The 17,930-nt window shown below is 40.7% G+C and overlaps 1 protein-coding gene across 5 annotated transcripts in view; it reads left to right on the top strand.

The window, feature by feature from the left end:
• Positions 1-17,930, top strand: part of STARD13 (StAR related lipid transfer domain containing 13) — a 225,193-nt gene that overhangs the window by 170,667 nt on the left and 36,596 nt on the right. The window contains exon 1 of one of the 5 annotated variants that reach the window (XM_069969914.1): positions 6,305-6,317. The exons of the other annotated variants lie outside the window; for them this stretch is intronic. The gene's annotated coding sequence lies outside the window, so the exon portion shown is untranslated. Of the gene's footprint in view, positions 1-6,304; positions 6,318-17,930 lie in introns of those variants that run through there. 5 annotated transcript variants of the gene reach the window in all.

The following is a 17,930-nucleotide window of genomic DNA, read 5'->3' as shown; positions in this document are numbered from 1 at the left end:
TGCTGTCCCCAAAGAAAGTCAATCAGGAACCTCAAAGTACCATACTTTACCAACATGGCACTCATCACTGCCCAGAGAGTGTCTACAGAGCCCACATAATGCCCACACACCCCTCCATCCCACAGCCAGCCTCTACTCACTGCACTGTCATAGCACAAGAGAAAAAACTTCTGGACTGTGCAGAAGAGTGATGCTGCCCCCTGGCAGTCAGCAGCAGTCACTACACAGAAATAGTCAATTTAGGTGGGTTCTGTAACCCCAAAAAATATCTTTTATTAGATATGCATTAAAATCTACTTCTAAGGTCAACCAAAAATAACTCCTTAACAAGCGCACACAGCAATATATATCTATATCCTACGGCGGACAGTGATAAGTCTATAAATACGATGGGGATAATCATCATATGAATTGTATTTTCATCTCAACATGTTTCCCTGTCTGGTCTGAGGATTCCTCAGGGGATTAGTGTACATCTTCCAATATGTAATTCCAGGGTATCAGGTCACATAGACGACATCTCGCAATTCAGGATTGGAACATGTCATCTATATGAACCGATACCTAGGCATTACATATTGGGGGATGTACACCAATCACCTGAGGAATCTTCAGACATTTGATGGAGAAACACGTTGAGATACAAGTACCTTACATTAAGCAGTACAAGCCAGTCACCGGCCAGGATGTATGCACAAATATTAGGGTACAAGAAGCATGGGGGATGAAGGATCAGGTTCTTTGGAATAAAGGTGATAAAAGACAGGAATGAATGTATGAATGACAATATAACAGAATATGACAGATGGCGCGGATCTGCTACTTACCAGTGCCTGTTGCCTGCCAGTGATAATTGCGGCTTTAGGAGCAGACATTATGGAGTATTTCATGTGTCTGGCGGCCACACACAGAGCTATAGACAATTAACAATTACATGTCAGACTTCTGTCTATTAGACTGTGCTAAACTATTATACAACCACTTCCAGTACTCTATACAGTGTACATCCTAGTGTTGTAAGCTCTTGGCTGGTGGTCAGCTGCTCGGCCGTGGTACACGTCATAAATGTACAGTTTAGCTCTGTTCCTTATTTTATTATGTTTATAACTCATTTCAACCACAATGCCTCATCAATTCTACTACTTCATCGTTTAAAGGAATTGTCCACGTTTTCATGGCAAAGTTTACAACTAGATGTGATCACCCCGTTAATGGAGAAGTCCAGCTAATAATTTTATTATAGTATCGTATTGCTCCCCAAAAGTTATACAAATCCCCAATTTACACTGCGGGAAATGCTTATAAAGTGCTTTTTCCCTGCACTTACTACTGCATCAAGGCTTCACTTCCTGGATAACATGGTGATGTCACTTCCTAGATAACATGATGATGTCACTTCCTGGATAACATGGTGATGTCACTTTCTGAATAACATGGTGATGTCACGACCCGACTCCCAGAGCTGTGCGGGCTGTGGCTGCTGGAGAGGATGATGGCAGGGGGACAGTGAGGGACACAGGGCACTGGAGGGACACTAAGCATCCCTCTGCCATCATCCTCTCCAGCAGTCACAGCCCGCACAGCTCTGGGAGTCGGGTCGTGACATCACCATTTTATCCAGGAAGTGACATCACCATGTTATCCAGGAAGTGACATCACCATGTTATCCAGGAAGTGAAGCCTTGATGCAGTAGTAAGTGCAGGGAAAGAAGCACTTTATAAGCATTTCCCGTAATAAGTGTATATTGGTGATTTGTGTAACTTTTGGGGGGAATACAATACTTTAATAAAAAATGTTGCCGGACTTCTCCTTTAACCATTGTATACTAACACTGAATACTAAATATTCTCACAAGTTCTGGGTAAGAACCCCTTAGTGTTTTATATAGGAGCCCCTTATTCTTTGCTCAAGGTTCCCTACTGAAACTCTTTTACTTTTATCCCATGGATTAGACAGGATTCTCTAGTCTGTGTTACGTTACTTGACATACGTGGTGTATAATGGGTAGAATGTAGAATGTGAACATTGATGTGAATGGACGTTTGAAAACTTTAAAGGGAGAAAAAAGATTCCAAATCAACTGTTTGCCGAGAAAGTTATACAGATTTGTATATTACTTCTATTTAATAATCTCAAGTCTTCCAAGACTTATTAGCTGCTGTATGTCTTGCAAGAAGTGGTATATTCTTTCCATTCTGACATAGTGCTCTCTCCTGTTTGTGACAGGAACTGTCCAAATACCTATAGTAAACCTCTCCTGATCTGGACAATTCCAGAGATGGACAGAGGTGGCAGCAGAGAGCACTGTGTCAAACTAGAAGGAATACACTACTTCCTGTAAAGCACACAGCAGCTAATAAGTACTGGAAAAATTGAGATTTTTAAATAGAAGTAATTTACAAATCTATATAACTTTCTGAAACCAGTTGATTTGAAAATATATTTTTTTCTCCCCAGAGCACCCCTTTAAGAATAGTAGAATTGTAGAAGATCCCCAAAGCATCTGGACTCCAGGATATGGATAATAGTAAGCAGCTCCTCACCTTCCCCTCATTACTTATGTATTACCTTGCTGTGTCTTTGCTTTAGTGACACCACAGCGTCACTGCCCGGCTATTCCATTAGGAAGAGTAACAATAAAAGCCGCTATTGCTCAACAACACACCACATGGCGTTCCGCTTCTGAATCATTTCAGACGTTTACAGTAATTGCTCTTCTTTTTAATTCCCTTTGATCTCACATTTCAAGGACTTTTCTTGTTTACATCATAATTTGCCATCCTTTTCCCAGAAGATAGAAGGACGTAGGCAAAAGTAAACCCGACGCCATGTGAACTCATTGCCATTATGACACATCACTGGAAACGTGTAAAAAAAAACATCAAACCTAAGCATTGTATGGCTGTCTGTACATTCAAATGAAGGAAAAGCCTTGAGAAGAGTTAATATAGTATATTACAAGTCATAGGCAATTAAGATATTTTTTCTCCTTTATAGGTGTTTCCATTTTTTTTTTTTTTTTTTTTTTTTTTAATATTTATTTTAGAAAGGTTGCCCAAAAATTAAGCCGAACATTGGGGTGTCTCATTGCTGGGAGCCCCAGCCATCATAAATAACATCACTCAATGAAATTAGTGGGATATCCCTATTACAGGTGCTGTAAACGAGCACTGATCTCGTAGATCAGTGCTCACTTAGGGTTCTATAAGGGTCCATTTACACAGAAAGATTATCTGACAGATTATCTGCCAAAGATCTGAAGCCAAAGCCAGGAACAGACTATAAACAGAGATCAGGTCTTAAAGGAAAGCCTGAGTTTCTCCTCTTTTCAAATCCATTTCTGGCTTTGGCTTCAAATCTTTGGCAGATAATCTTTCTGTGTAAAAGGACCCTTACACGACCCGATCATAAACTGTAAATGAGCTTCGATCTGCTAGATCAGTGCTCGTTTATCGAGCAATTACATGTGCTGACTATCAGGCAGCAAGGGCTGCACGGATATCGTTAGCGATGTTTGTGCAGCCCTTAGCCAATCACTGGCCGTGGCCTGTCAGTGCAGACACCGAAACAAAGGGCAAAGCTGCAGACACCGGGGAAGGCCTGTGGACAGCAGGGAACATGGTAAGGTGAGTTAATACTTTAATGTTTTATACTACAATCGTCAGCCGTCAGCCGTGCATCGATATTACATGTGGTCTGAACCTTAGGGCCCTTTTACACAGAGAGATTATATGACAGATTATCTGCCAAAGATTTGAAGCCAAGGCCAGGACTGGATTTTAAAAGAGGAGAAATCTCAGGCTTTCCTGTATGACCTGATCTCTGTTTATAGTCCGTTCCTGGTTTTGGCTTCAAATCTTTGGCAGATAATCTGTCAGATAATCTTTCTGTGTAAAAGGGCCCTAAAGAAACAATTAACCGATGATGGTTTCATTGGCTGATCGTTCTCTCTATTAGGGTCCATTTACACAGCAAGATTATCTGACAGATTATCTGCCAAAGATTTGAAGCCAAAGCCAGAAACAGACTATAAACAGAGATCAGGTCATAAAGGAAAGCCTGAGATTTCTCCTCTTTTCAAATCCATTCCTGGCTTTGGCTTTAAATCTTTGGCAGATAATCTGTCTGATAATCTCTCCGTGTAAATGCACCCTAATGCTAAATTTACACAAGGCGATTATTGGCCCGATCGTACGATTAACGATTTCGAAGTAACAATTTTTTTTTTATAACGATTAGCGTTTAGACGGTACGATATATCGTACGAAAAAATCGTTTTGCGATCGTGCGCCCGCAGCCCGGCCCGCCCGCAGCTGAAGAGGGGAGCCGGGGATGTCCGAAGACCTACTGCGCAGAGCAGGTAACGTATGTTCTTGGCCGCGGCGGTGGGGGCGATCGGAGCGGGGGGCGATCGGAGCGGCGGCAGGTGGGGGTGGCGATCGGAGCGGCGGGGGTGGCGATCGGGGCGTCGGCGGGGGTGTCGATCAGAGCGGCGGCGCCGGGGGTGGCGATCGAGCCGGCGCAGGGGGGCTGCGGATGAGCGGGGGGCTGGGCTGCGAGCGGGGGGCCGAGGGGCGGGGCTGCGGGCGGCGGCCGGACTATCGCGCGACGATTGTTTACACGGAACGATCGGCGAATTTTTTGCGATTGGCGAACGACGATTTATGAACATGTTAAAAGATCAAAATGAACGATTTTTCGATCGTTCGCCGCGTTTACACGTACGATTATCGTTCGAATTTGATTGTTATCGCGAAAATTCACCCGATAATTGTTTCGTGTAAACGTAGCATAACACTGAGCAATAATTGCCCAAATCGTTCTGATTCGGTCAACTATCGCTCCATATAATAAAGGACCCTTACTGAGCCTATTATAAGGCTGTAGAGTAATGCTGCCCTGGATCATTCATGCTGCTTTTTGATGCCATCATTCATCAGCCACATATCCTCTATTACATGGCTGTGTGGCTGATGAACAATGACTTAGGAAGGCAAAACAACAGGATCAGCAGTCACAAGCATTTGCTCTTTCGTTAGCTGATCACTGGTCATATTGATTGCTTTCTGCACAGTATTCAGATATATCCTCAACAACAAGCCCCATGGACTAAACCATAGGGGATGTCTATAGGAGAGTGTTGTGGGCATGCTCTGTGACCTGCACAGGGTTTATTGTGCAGAGAGGAGGAAAGCTGTGGCTAGCACTTACTATGAATAGCTTGATCCCATCTTATCTTTTACTGTAATCCTGCCCCTTATGATAGAAAACTGCTAAAAGAAAAAGTTTTATCTACAGAACGGGAAGTGTCATCTTATTATTAGGCTTTGTGGCCAGAATAAAAACTGTAGAATTTCAGAATTATATTTAAAAATAGACTGTGAAGTGGAAAATTAAAAAAAAAAAAAAACTGAACAAATTCTTAACATAATCCAGGATTAGCTACTTTCTTGCAAAAACAGCGCCACCCCATCCTCAGGTTATGTGTGGTACTACAATTCAGCAAGGCCTGGTTATAGTTATTCTGAGTGCAAAGCTCAATACGGTACCTTCACAAAAACAATTTCTTTCAAATCAACTGGTGCCAGAAAGTGTCAGAGATTCCAATCTTCCAGTACTTATCAGCTGCTGTATTTCCTGCAGGAAGTCATGTTTTTTTCCAGTCTGACACAGTGCTCTCTGCTGCCACCTCTGTCCATGTCAGGAACTGTCCAGAACAGTAGCAAATCCTTATAGAAAACCTCTCCAGACTGGAAACAATACACCACTTCCTGCAGGACATACAGCAGCTGATAAGTACTGGATGACAAGATTTTTCTAATAGAAGTAAATTACAAATCTCTGTCACTTTCTGACACCAGTTGATTTGAAAGAGATGTTCTGTGTTGTCCATATATATATATATATATATATATATATATATATTTATATATTACAGACATTCTGATATCACACACTCCGCTTTTCTTACCATATGTCTAAAAGACAGGAATGAGGGATAATTACTAGAAGAGAGAAGTTACACATCCACCATGATAAGCGCTTTCATCATCCTCGGGTCTTACTCAAAGCAGCTGCTCGGAGGAACTTATGGAATTCCAGCTGTTAGTCCCAGTTCCTCAATAAGAATGGGCAGGGCTTGTGGGACTGCGAAAACAGTTAGAGCACTGGTCGGGCGGGCAATGATGTAGAGCACAGCTGTGCACAGCATCCCTGGGATATACAAGCTGGGTGCCTGGACTATAGGGGACCAGACAGAGCTGCGGAATACAGGAAACTCCACGAGAATGAGATGAGGAGAGGATATGCTGCCAAGGTATTGTTCATTGTGCTGTATTGGAGGGTATATATATATATATATATATATATATATATATATATACGCACACACATAGAGTTATATGTAGAGATCACCCCTGTTACCTATTACCATCAAATGATAGGAGTTGTAGTTGAAAGTTAAAGGGGAGACAATGCAGATCCCAGGACATCTTGCAACTTTCAATGCTGAAACAATAGTTTGATATTAACTGCTTTGTTTGCAGCTTTTCTGCCATTGCTTTGCACTTTAGGCTGTGTTCACATGTTCCTGTTATAGTATAACCTGTATTTTAGACCCACTCATGGTTTTATCCCAAAAAATACTGAGGAGGTAATACTGACCAATATACAAGGTGTGAACCCGGTTATTGAGGAACTGCAAGTCCAAGCATGGCATAGCCTGTGTTTTACGTAACCTTAGATGAGACCTAAACAATGCGACCGCATCTCATTATTTACAGATGTAGCAGGGCTGAGTGTGTCAATGAACTGTTTCCCTTGTGCGTCACCGGGATGATTTATAGTGGAAGGAGAGTCTGGATATGCAGCTGAGCTCTGCTTTTGTAATATCCCTTCAATTTTAAAGCCATCATCGAGAGGAGATCTCAGGATCTGCTTGCAGGATGTCTATGGTTGCTTGTAAAGATGCCCGAGAGAGAACAGTATGTGCAAACAGACAAATGTATGTGTATATATTATATACAGATATTTGCGTTTGTAAATATATATATATATATATATATATATATATATATGTTTGTGAGTATGCTAGAAAAAGAACAACATGTGCAAATAGATAGATAGATAAGATAAGATAGAGATATGTATTTGCCTGTTTTGTGATGGAGGATCGCATTTAACATATCATATAACTATTAGTTGTGTCAAGTTGCGAAATCAGCTCTGCTACATAGATGAAATAAGCTCTGCTACATAGATGAAATCAGCTCTGCTACATAGATGAAATCAGCTCTGCTACTACATAGATGAAATCAGCTCTGCTACTACATAGATGAAATCAGCTCTGCTACTACATAGATGAAATCAGCTCTGCTACATAGATTAAATCAGCTCTGCTACTACATAGATGAAATCAGCTCTGCTACATAGATGAAATCAGCTCTGCTACATAGTTGAAATCAGCTCTGCTACATAGATGAAATCAGCTCTGCTACATAGATGAAATCAGCTCTGCTACATAGATGAAATCAGCTCTGCTACATAGATGAAATCAGCTCTGCTACATAGATGAAATGAGCTCTGCTACATAGATGAAATCAGCTCTGCTACATAGATGAAATCAGCTCTGCTACATAGATGAAATCAGCTCTGCTACATAGATGAAATGAGCTCTGCTACATAGATGAAATCCGCTCTGCTACATAGATGAAATGAGCTCTGCTACATAGATGAAATCCGCTCTGCTACATAGATGAAATCCGCTCTGCTACATAGATGAAATCAGCTCTGCTACATAGATGAAATCAGCTCTGCTACATGGATAAAATCCGCTCTGCTACATAGATGAAATCAGCTCTGCTACATAGTTGAAATCAGCTCTGCTACATAGATGAAATCAGCTCTGCTACATAGATGAAATCAGCTCTGCTACATAGTTGAAATCACTAATCTTCATTATTGTGGAAATAGTCAAAACTGTGGATAGTAAGAAGAGGACTGGATCCGGGCAGAATTAAGAAAATCTCAATGTTTTTACAGCAATGTTCCCAAGCCACAGCTACAACTCCCAGCAAGGCATGCTGGGTGTTGTAGTTCTTTAACATCTGAGAAGTCAAAGACTGGTGCCCAATGTAGGAAATAAATGTTATGTTGAATCGGGGCGGTGAGATTCTTCACTGTGTGACTACTGATGTACTGATGTTGTACATGACCCCCCATATCATCCTCCATAATAAAACATAAAAGTGATATACATTCAATGGAATTAAATAACACATCTGCCTTTAAAAAGTTATTTATAGACAGGATCCACCTCTAAAATTTATCAACTTTGCAAATACATGCATGACTAATGTTGTAGTGATTCTGAGTAACAGCTGCTATTGAAGCCAAGAGCTGCATTCATAATTCTGCTGTTTGCGATAGGAAATAGGCAGAAACTGACAGATTAGCTGAGCTTTCATTGTAATTTGTTTTGTAGTATTTGTAAATTATAATGTGGTGTTTTAAGGGAATCTGTCTCCCGGAGGAGTATCTGCAGTATTTGACATTCTTAGTGCTTTTACACACCCTGGTAATGATACCAATATAAGCACACCTGATTGGCTGAGAGGTGTCATGTGGCCACGCCCCCTACTCCCTCCAGTAAGTGGTGCCAATCAGATCGAGAGGTGCCATAGCTCGAATATGACATGCACTAGCTATAGCGCAATGCTTAAACATATAGATTCTTTTCTTCAAATAATAGTGGTCATGCTCTGTAAGCTTTAAAGAGAAAAAAAAGTAGAAAAGATCATTTAAAAGTAAAGCATTTTGTCTCAGGACGCCCCATGTGTCAATTCCGCCCAGCTTGTCAAGATCAGGCTGAAATGGAAAATCTTCGAAGTCATCGCTGCCTCGAGTTAAATATTTATTTTACAGAATGATAGGAGATAAAGACTAATAGTGTTCTTCATTTTAGTGTATTTGCCTTTGAACAGGCCAGAAGCTAAAAAAAAAAAAAAAAAAGCTGGCTGTTAACTGACGGGAAAAAATCCCAGTGTTATTACCCAATATGGATGACAAAACATTGTAGCCTGTGTGGGAAAGTGGATCATATCCAATGTCTGGAATCGTTTATCTTCTGCTAAAGTCATAAGGACGACTGCTTTATGTATTTCACTGAAATTCCTACTGATTACTTCTATTTACTTGTGATCTGGGAAAGCAGCGAGGACGGGCCGAATTGGAAACGAAAGGATAAACATTGCACTTTGTAAGAACCGCAAAAGGAACAAGAAATTAACGTCCTAAGCAACGGCAAACGAGGAAAGTTTGTTTGTAGGAAAGGACTGAAGCACTCACTAAGGGCAGGCTGTAAAAGAGGGGGTTTATAGGGTCTGCTCTAATTTATTGGCCGCATCCACTTCCTAGGATTGGTTCATGCATGCGCTATAAAGACGTGCCATAGTTTAACAATGGGCTTATGCAATCTCTCCCCGATAGAGTATAATAAGCAAGAGCCAGAATGTGGAACTACTGAAAAGAGTAGCACGCCACGCCAGACGTAGTATGGTATATACATGGATCCATGGGATGGTATCCATGTACAGTGCCACTCATATCCATGGCCAGATTTGGTATTGCATCCCTGCCCTCAAGAGAAAGAGATTAAAAATCAGCCATACACATTATGGCCATGTTCACACAATATACTGTATGTTTCACATAAATCACAGCTGTTGTTGCTATTTGCAACAACGGCCATGATTTATGCAAAACATATGTTACATTTGAATGAATGCAATCCCGGCCGGAGCGTATACACATAGTATATGCTGCAGCCAGGATTCCAATCGGCCGCATGAAAAACTGACATGTCAGTTTTCTGTGGCTGCTATTCATTGAATAGCGGCCACAGAGACATGTCAGTTCACACAATGGAGTGTGTGGCTCCGGCCGCACACTCCATTGTGTGCAGCGGTGAATTGGGATGCGGGCACATGCGGATGCGCCCCCATCCCAATTCATCAGAAATCATCCCTGATCTTCTCTGAAACCAGTCGTTCTCTGAAACACAAAACGGACGTTGTCTTACGCCATGTGAGCATGACCTAAAAAAAATTCAATTTCAGCAGGATATCTGTTGTGTATGAGGCCTCCCAACTCTCCGCTAGTAATATAAGATGGGCATGATGGACATTAGGAGCACCATCCATTTGTTCTTGGGAAGATGAGTCTGACAGTGGCTTATACCTTTGTCCATTTCAAACTTATAATCACTCAACCAAGCCGAACATTGGTATGTATGGATGATAGGGAGAGATAGCTGTTTGTTCATCTGATAGTGAGTGATGGCGAATAGTGAGATATTCGAATATTCGATATTCGTATGAATATCCCGCGAATATTCGAATATTCGATCGAATATTCGATCCCATTAAAGTCTATGGGAACAAGTATTCGATTAGTGAAAAACATCTATTTGACCATTTGGAGGGTGAAACCGGATGCGGGGGATTTGAACGCTTATCGAATATTTGTCAAATATTCGCAGGATATTCGTACGAACATCGCATATTCGAATATCTCACTATTCGATCGAACAGTATTCGCTCATCACTAATGACAAGTATATGACGACCCTATAGACGACATGTAATCAGTCAAAAAATCTAGGTTTATACAATCTTGGAGCTGTAGGTGTCCTGATTTTAACTCGGTTTTTACCTCCCCCCTACGCCTCTCACTTCCCGAGATTTTGTGGTTTTACTGTTTGGATGACGATCTGTAATTCTCACTGAATTGTCAGATAGGCGGAAACACAAGATCCAACCCCACCGCCACCACCATAGACAATCATTACTCGTCGACAGCATGTCCCTGTTTAGGGCTGGTAAACAACTGTCTGCTTATTTGTCACGGATGAAAGTTTGGTCGCCTGATCCGGGCACACAGCTCGTATGGCAGAAAAGTGTATCATGTGACCTCTCTTTGCTATACTGAATGGCTAAGAGTGGTCACTGGAGGGGAGGACATATTTTTAAGGTCATAAAATGGAGCGTCAGGACCCTGGTGTGTAATTTGGGTCCAAAAAGCACAGAAATACAACCTTAAGATGGTCACAATTGGTCAAAAACAGCTCAAAAGCAAAGAAAAACTGAAATGCATCCAGTTTTTTTTTGTTTGTTTGTTTTAACTTGAAAGGGGTACTCCTGCAAAATCAACTGGTGTCAGAAAGTTATATACATTTGTAATTTACTTCTATTTTAACATTTTGAGTCTTCAAGTACTTATGCGCTGTTGTATGTCCTGCAGGAAGTGGTGTATTCTTACCAGTCTGACACACTGCTCTCTTCTGACATTTTTGTTTGTGACAGGAACTGTCCAAATGCCCATAGCAAAGAGCACTGCGTCAGACTGGTAAGAATACGCCACTTCATACAGCACATGCAGCAGCTGATAAGTACTGGAAGATTGGACCTTTCTAAAAAGAAGTAAATTACAAATGTATATAACTTTCTAACACCAGTTGATTTGAAAGAAATTAAAATTTCTCCAGAGTACCCCTTTAATAATTTTTTGTTTAATTGTATGGCCAAAAAAAAAACAGTGTTAACATAACCTCAAGCTGTTCATACACGTTAGGCAAGTATTCCCTGAACCAAAACGCTCTGCATTTGATTCCCACTGCCTAGAAGAGTTTTATGCAGTTCTAGGGAGTCCTGGAAAACAGGGATACAGCCATAGGCTATGTCCATATTTTACTGGCATCCCTAGGACGGCATCCAACTTCTCCAGTCACCGGGAGTCAAATGTTGAGCGTTCACAGGTTCGGCTTCTGTCAGTAGGTCACGCTTAGTGAATTAGCACTGGCAGAGCATGACCTTCACAGGATCTGATTACTACATCTTGTCCGTATGACGGGGCTGAGTAATCTACAAACAATGCAGCCTTGTGGAGGCCTTTTCTCAGATTGATCTCTGATTGATAAGATGATATGGGGACCTAAAAGTACAAGATGTAAAAGAACACCCTGTACTATCTATCGTAGCACTATATAAAGCAGTATAACATGACATCTAGAGTATAGGTTGTATGGAGTTCACCGTTTGCAATCAGCTCATGAACTTTTCTAGAGAGGGGGCATTCATGTTAGTCTGTTGGATGATGTCAGTCAGTGACATGTACGTACTTCTTATACAGCAGTGAGAAGATTGAATACAGTACATTAAAGGGGTACTCCCGCAAAAATCTTTTTCTTTCAAATCAACTGGTTTCAGAAAGTTATACAGATGTGTAATTTACTTCTATTTAAAAATCTCCAGTCTTCTAGTACTTATCAGCTGCTGTATGTCCTCCAGGAAGTGGTGTATTCTTTGCATTCTTTGGATGCTCAGTGACCTGTGCCAAGGAGAGCTACTGTCATCACGTATTGTGAATGGCTTCATTCCATCTTATCTATATATTAGTGTCACCTTTTACTGTAATATTGTTGATTGGAAGTGCCAATTAATAAGATATTCATATTATTATACTGCAAGACTTCAGAACTATTTTAAAAAATAGAGTATGAGATGGGAAAAAAATTATCTCCAAAAATTCTTAATAATTGTGTTTAACATAACAATTTGATAAAAAAAATAAAAAAAAAGAACTAAAATTTTCTTTAAACATTCCCTTTAACAAGCACTTAAAGGGGTATTCCAGAGTTCCCGGAGATATTGTGAATGGCCTGATGCCATGTTGTCTATGCACTTCTGTCGCCTTTCAATGTAATCCTACCTGTGATCATATTGAGGAGACTGCAGAAAGGTTTCTGTTAAGAACAGGAAGTGTCAGCCTATTATTAGGTTTAGTGGCCAGAGGATTAATTTAATATAGGTATTGACATGGACAATGAGAATTTGGTCACCCAATTTTAAACAATACATTCAGCACAAAAACTTTTTCTGACGACACACTATTTTTATGTATTTTTTTTTAACCTATCCATGGAATAGAGTATATATGCTACAAAGTTTGAAAACTAGGACCCACATTTATTACCAAAACAAAGGACCATGACTTTCTATTTCCCACAATCACAAGAGTGTTATAGGAAAAGCTTGAATGGCCTCTGTAGAGCTTAATTCACAGTTTATGGCACTGATGAAAATGAGCGATGTGCTGTTGAGCTCCCCCATCCAGCATTTACCACCTATCAAGTAGATAAGTGACTAATGGCTTAGAATGGTATACCCCTGATATTTAAAGTGAATCTGTCAGTTTTTCCTGTATGAGTTTGTATACAGGGAGCTGTAATTCACTGGAAAATAGAGAGCAGGGACTTCTGTTATATTGACAGGAGTCCCTGTTCCTGTACAATAAGCAGTAATTCTATACACCTGACACAGCGATTGTAGAACCAATTCTGAACAGGTATAAAATCTGAATGTAGGAGCTGCAGTACAATGCACAGCCTTGTAAGTTGATCATAAAGTTTTATATTGGAACCCACCAATTTCTGTTAGAGATCCCAACAACCTAACCTATGTGGAGAAGACTCTCCTGCAGTAAGAGAGAACATACATCTGTTAATTCTGGCCTGACTTCATTGTTTCTTCAAAGAGAAGTTGTGCCAAAAGTTCCTGGCAACCTCATTTTTTATGACATACCCATTCTGCAGGGCTGACTATGCTTATAATGGGTGACTCCAAATATTGTTAGTCTTTTTGAAAATTACTATTACTTTTTATATCTGTTGTAAACCTTAAATTATTTCCACTCTTGCACAGATGTACACCCTGTAACGAACACCAGATAAATGGACGTGATAGATAGTTTCCAACACACTTATTTATTTCAGGAAGAGCGACCTGCAGCTCGCAGAATGTCACTTAGGATTTGGAAGCTGCTCAGGTCTGATTAATACCATGAAAATATTTAGTTTATGTTGTTAGGCCAAGGCCAGTGAAATCCAAAGAGAGCTCTTATTACTTACTTTCACAGTCCATGTTTCTTACTGCAGGCTTCGTATGTAAATGTACAGAACATTTACTCACTATTTTACTTATAGTCCCACAATATTCCTCGAGGTAAACCAAAAGTAGCTGACAGTGACCTGCCATCACAATAATTTACGCAGAGAACACAAACATAAAAATTTGAAGCATAAAACATGTAAGAATAAAAACAAAGGTCATGTATTATAAAAAATTAATGAATCCCACTCATCATACAGTATGTCTTGCCTTGGAGGACTCAATGTGACCATGTATTGCATTTCCCTTGAATGGACATCATGTAATACCACATTTCTCCTGTAGTGGCCACTGTAGGATAAAGGCAGCTTACAGCTTTCCCCAACATTAACATCTACTGGCTGTGAGATTTAGCTCTTAGAATAGCTGATCTTCAGTAAGTCCATACATAGGTGTTGTGCAGACATATAGCAATTTCAAAGGGGTGTAATAAATAAAAGAAAAGGAGCTTTTTACTCTCTTAAAAATACAGTCATCCCTCAATTTACAATGGCCTCAGGTTACAGTATTTTCAACATACAATATTCCTTTCTGGATCATCATAACTTGACAACAGACTCAACATACAATGCTACAGACAGTCTGGATCAGATGATCGACCAATAAAAGTGTTTTTCTTACTGGTAAACCTCCAGTATTAGTGTATTGCATGCAGTGATTGGCTGTCTTGTAGCACCCCCTACAGCACAGTGTGATGCTACATGTCCTGTACTGCTCTTTACCTGTACACGAATGAGTCGCTTCTTTGGGTACCAGGTGAGGGCGGCTTCATGTTTTTTTCTGGGACCTGGTGTGATCTATACAGGACCCTGAAAACAGTCCAGTCTTCTACATAGAAAGTAATTCACAAATGCACAAAAAGTGTAAACAAATTCATTAAAAAACATGTATAACATGGAAAAACATTATGTCCACATTAAATGACATGCCTATTTTTTACGGCAATTATAATACACCTCGAAAATCTAGGTGTGAACATACAGTCCATGAGAGGTTGTCTCTGATGAGCAATTGGAGAGCAGTGGGCCCATATGCATATATTGTATTGTCCCTACAATGCCAATAATTGTCAGGCACAGTCATGTGATGACCAGACATTGTTTCCTAGTAAACCAACACCTGTGGGGAACCATTAGGCCTTAAAGTGTCGCTGTCGTATTTTATTTTTTTTTTTTTTTGCAGAAATCAATAGTCCGGGCGATTTTAAGAAACTTTGTAATTGGGTTTATTAGGCAAATATGCCATTATCTGCATTTAAAAAGACTTTTCCCAGGTCCCCCCCCCCTCCTCTCCTTTCTGTCATCCACTGCTCATTATCAGAAAATCTCGACTTTTTTTTACATCAGTTGGGCTCTGTCTGTTCTATGGACCCCAGGGACCCCAGGACAGGTCTTGGATTAAAAGCAGCTGACAGTATAAGCAGTTTGGGGGTGTCAGATTGTGGGTACAGAGTCACTTTAAGGCTATGTTTACACGCTGTATAAACAACGGCCATTCCACATAAACGGCTGCCAATAAATGCTACCTGCGGCCAGAATTAATGATCTTGATCATTAATTCCGGCTGTGGGTAGCGTTAATCAATTGCCGTACACACGGAATGGCCAATGTTTATAAAGCGTGTGGACATAAGCTAAAGGGGTTGTCACCCTGGAGGTCATATAGGGGAGGTGTACCCCACTTGAGAATCCATCCATATTATAACAAAAAGCCATTGTAAAAGTGACACCACATTGAGTGACGCCTCATAGTCCTGGTTCAGTACAACATGGCAACAGGATATAGATGTGTATGTGTGTGTGCTCTTACTCTAAAAAAAAAAACTGCATTGTGATCAAGGGTTAAAAATTAAATCGTGTGAATGGCTCTTTCATCTGTTCTCCATACATTAACAGATTCCATTTAGTAAGTATTTACAGTGGCTGAAGTTAGGCTGCGACACTTGAGAACCATGGAGATGTGCTGTTCATCACTGTTATCTAATGACTGTAATGGCCGCCTGGTAATGCAGTCATAGGACCGGTGGATTAATGTGCCCACAAGGAAAAGCTTTCAGAATGACACGTCCATTATCAATCAATACAAAACCGCACAGAACAGCATGTCAACGGGGTTTGCAGAGCTAGGCTTCGGCGCTGTAATATCTATTCCTAGGCCGCCTCTATGATTATGGCTGTTGTTATTTGTCTACATTTCTGCAGGTTTTAGGAAGTGCTGCTTTGCTAGCCGAAGAAGAGAAATGACTCTATATGCTTAGTAAAAATTTACCCTCCTCATATGTTTAATCCTATAAATAAAAACAGTGAAGGAATTATTTTGCAGAAGTCGTATAATGAGATACAGACACATGGGGGCGGCTATGGGCGGTCATTTCCTAGGAAGCAGTTATGTAACCCTCTTGTGTCATGTTGTGCTCGCTCCGACAGCTTCAGTTGTGGCACGGGCGGCTTGTGTATCACACTGGCTCAGATGTGATGTCCATCAAAACCAAGGCCTCTTTAGACATGGCCTTTCCATAGAAACTACTGTATTACAACATACTGTACCTTGTCTATTTATGAGCTTTCCGATTTATGTAAATGAAGCTAAATTCATATTCACCGAGCTCAGCAGCTTTCTACGTTTCTGCTTTTATTCTTCACCATTTTCCAGAAAGATACTTCTTTTTCTGGTGCGTGCAAATATATGCTAATCATAGTCAGCGACACAGACACACAGATGTATCTAAATGAGGGTCCTAGCAGCCACTACCAGTGCTATTAGCCTCTCTGCACATAGGAAAGTATTAGTATATATGGTATGGTGGTAGGTGGGGATCTTGGTACAAATACTGCATTCTTCAAGTTATGCTTTTAATCTATTAATGCAAAGTGTTACAGTTGTGTTCTCAGATATGTAAAAAATTACTGATCGCACAGGGTCTCAATCCTAGTAAAGCAGCACTCCCTGGCTGTCAGTCAAGTCCAATACTCACTAGTCTATGGCACGAACAAGCAGAATGTCCCTGCCAGCCAAGTAGTAGAGCACACAATACCCTCAGCTGTATCTTGGGATTGCAGCGGTTCCAGTTAGGACCTGTCAAGACTCACTGGACATGACTGTATTGCTGTACAGTATATATAATCAGAGGAAGAGATTCAACAAAACTAGTAATTTGTTCCCCGGGAAATCTCTGCACAGTTTAGGCTCAGGAGTCCAATGGGCGGTCCAACACTCATATAGGGTGGAATGTCACTCATTGAGTAGGACCACGCCTAGTTCACACAACGTGAAAATAAGAGGAAATACATCCGTATTTGGATAAATATAGACTGAAATTATGTTCAGGGTTTTTTTTAAGCTGTATTAATCCAAATAGGGACGTATTTTGCCCTTATTTTTACGTTGTGTGAACTAGGTCTTAAGAGAATTTTACAAGGTGGAGTCCTATAAATGATCATCCTTCATTGTATTTTTGCCAACAAATAATCAGACCATTAGTGTAACCCCCTCCCTGTACTATAAAAGTGAATGACATGGATCATCTTCCTATATTATCAATCAGAGCTGTACCCATATAAAAGGACTCTTACTGCGGCTTCACACCCTGATCCATGAAGGCCAACAGGTTCATAATGTGGATGTGTAAGGATGTGCTGCTATATTACGTCAACGCATATGGCTTTGTCAGGGCCCCTCACAGCATCATTTTACCCTTTCCAGTCAGTTTTATAGGCCTCTGCCAGTTGTAGCACTATTATTTTTTTAAATCGGAGAATGTCTGTGGGTCTCCAAAGGCACCGTGGCCTGAATACACCCCCTATTGCTCCATTTCTGGCAGCGGCAATCACCTCATCACGCTAAAATGTAGTTGTGACCCCTATAGTAACTGGATACAGACACCAGTGTACGGCGGAATGACCGCAGCATTGTTACCTTGGGTGCAGA

Source organism: Dendropsophus ebraccatus, chromosome 5, assembly GCF_027789765.1.
Source record: "Dendropsophus ebraccatus isolate aDenEbr1 chromosome 5, aDenEbr1.pat, whole genome shotgun sequence".
NCBI lineage: Eukaryota > Metazoa > Chordata > Amphibia > Anura > Hylidae > Dendropsophus > Dendropsophus ebraccatus.
Note: the sequence above shows the minus strand (reverse complement) of the source record. Positions and strands in the feature narration are given on the sequence as shown.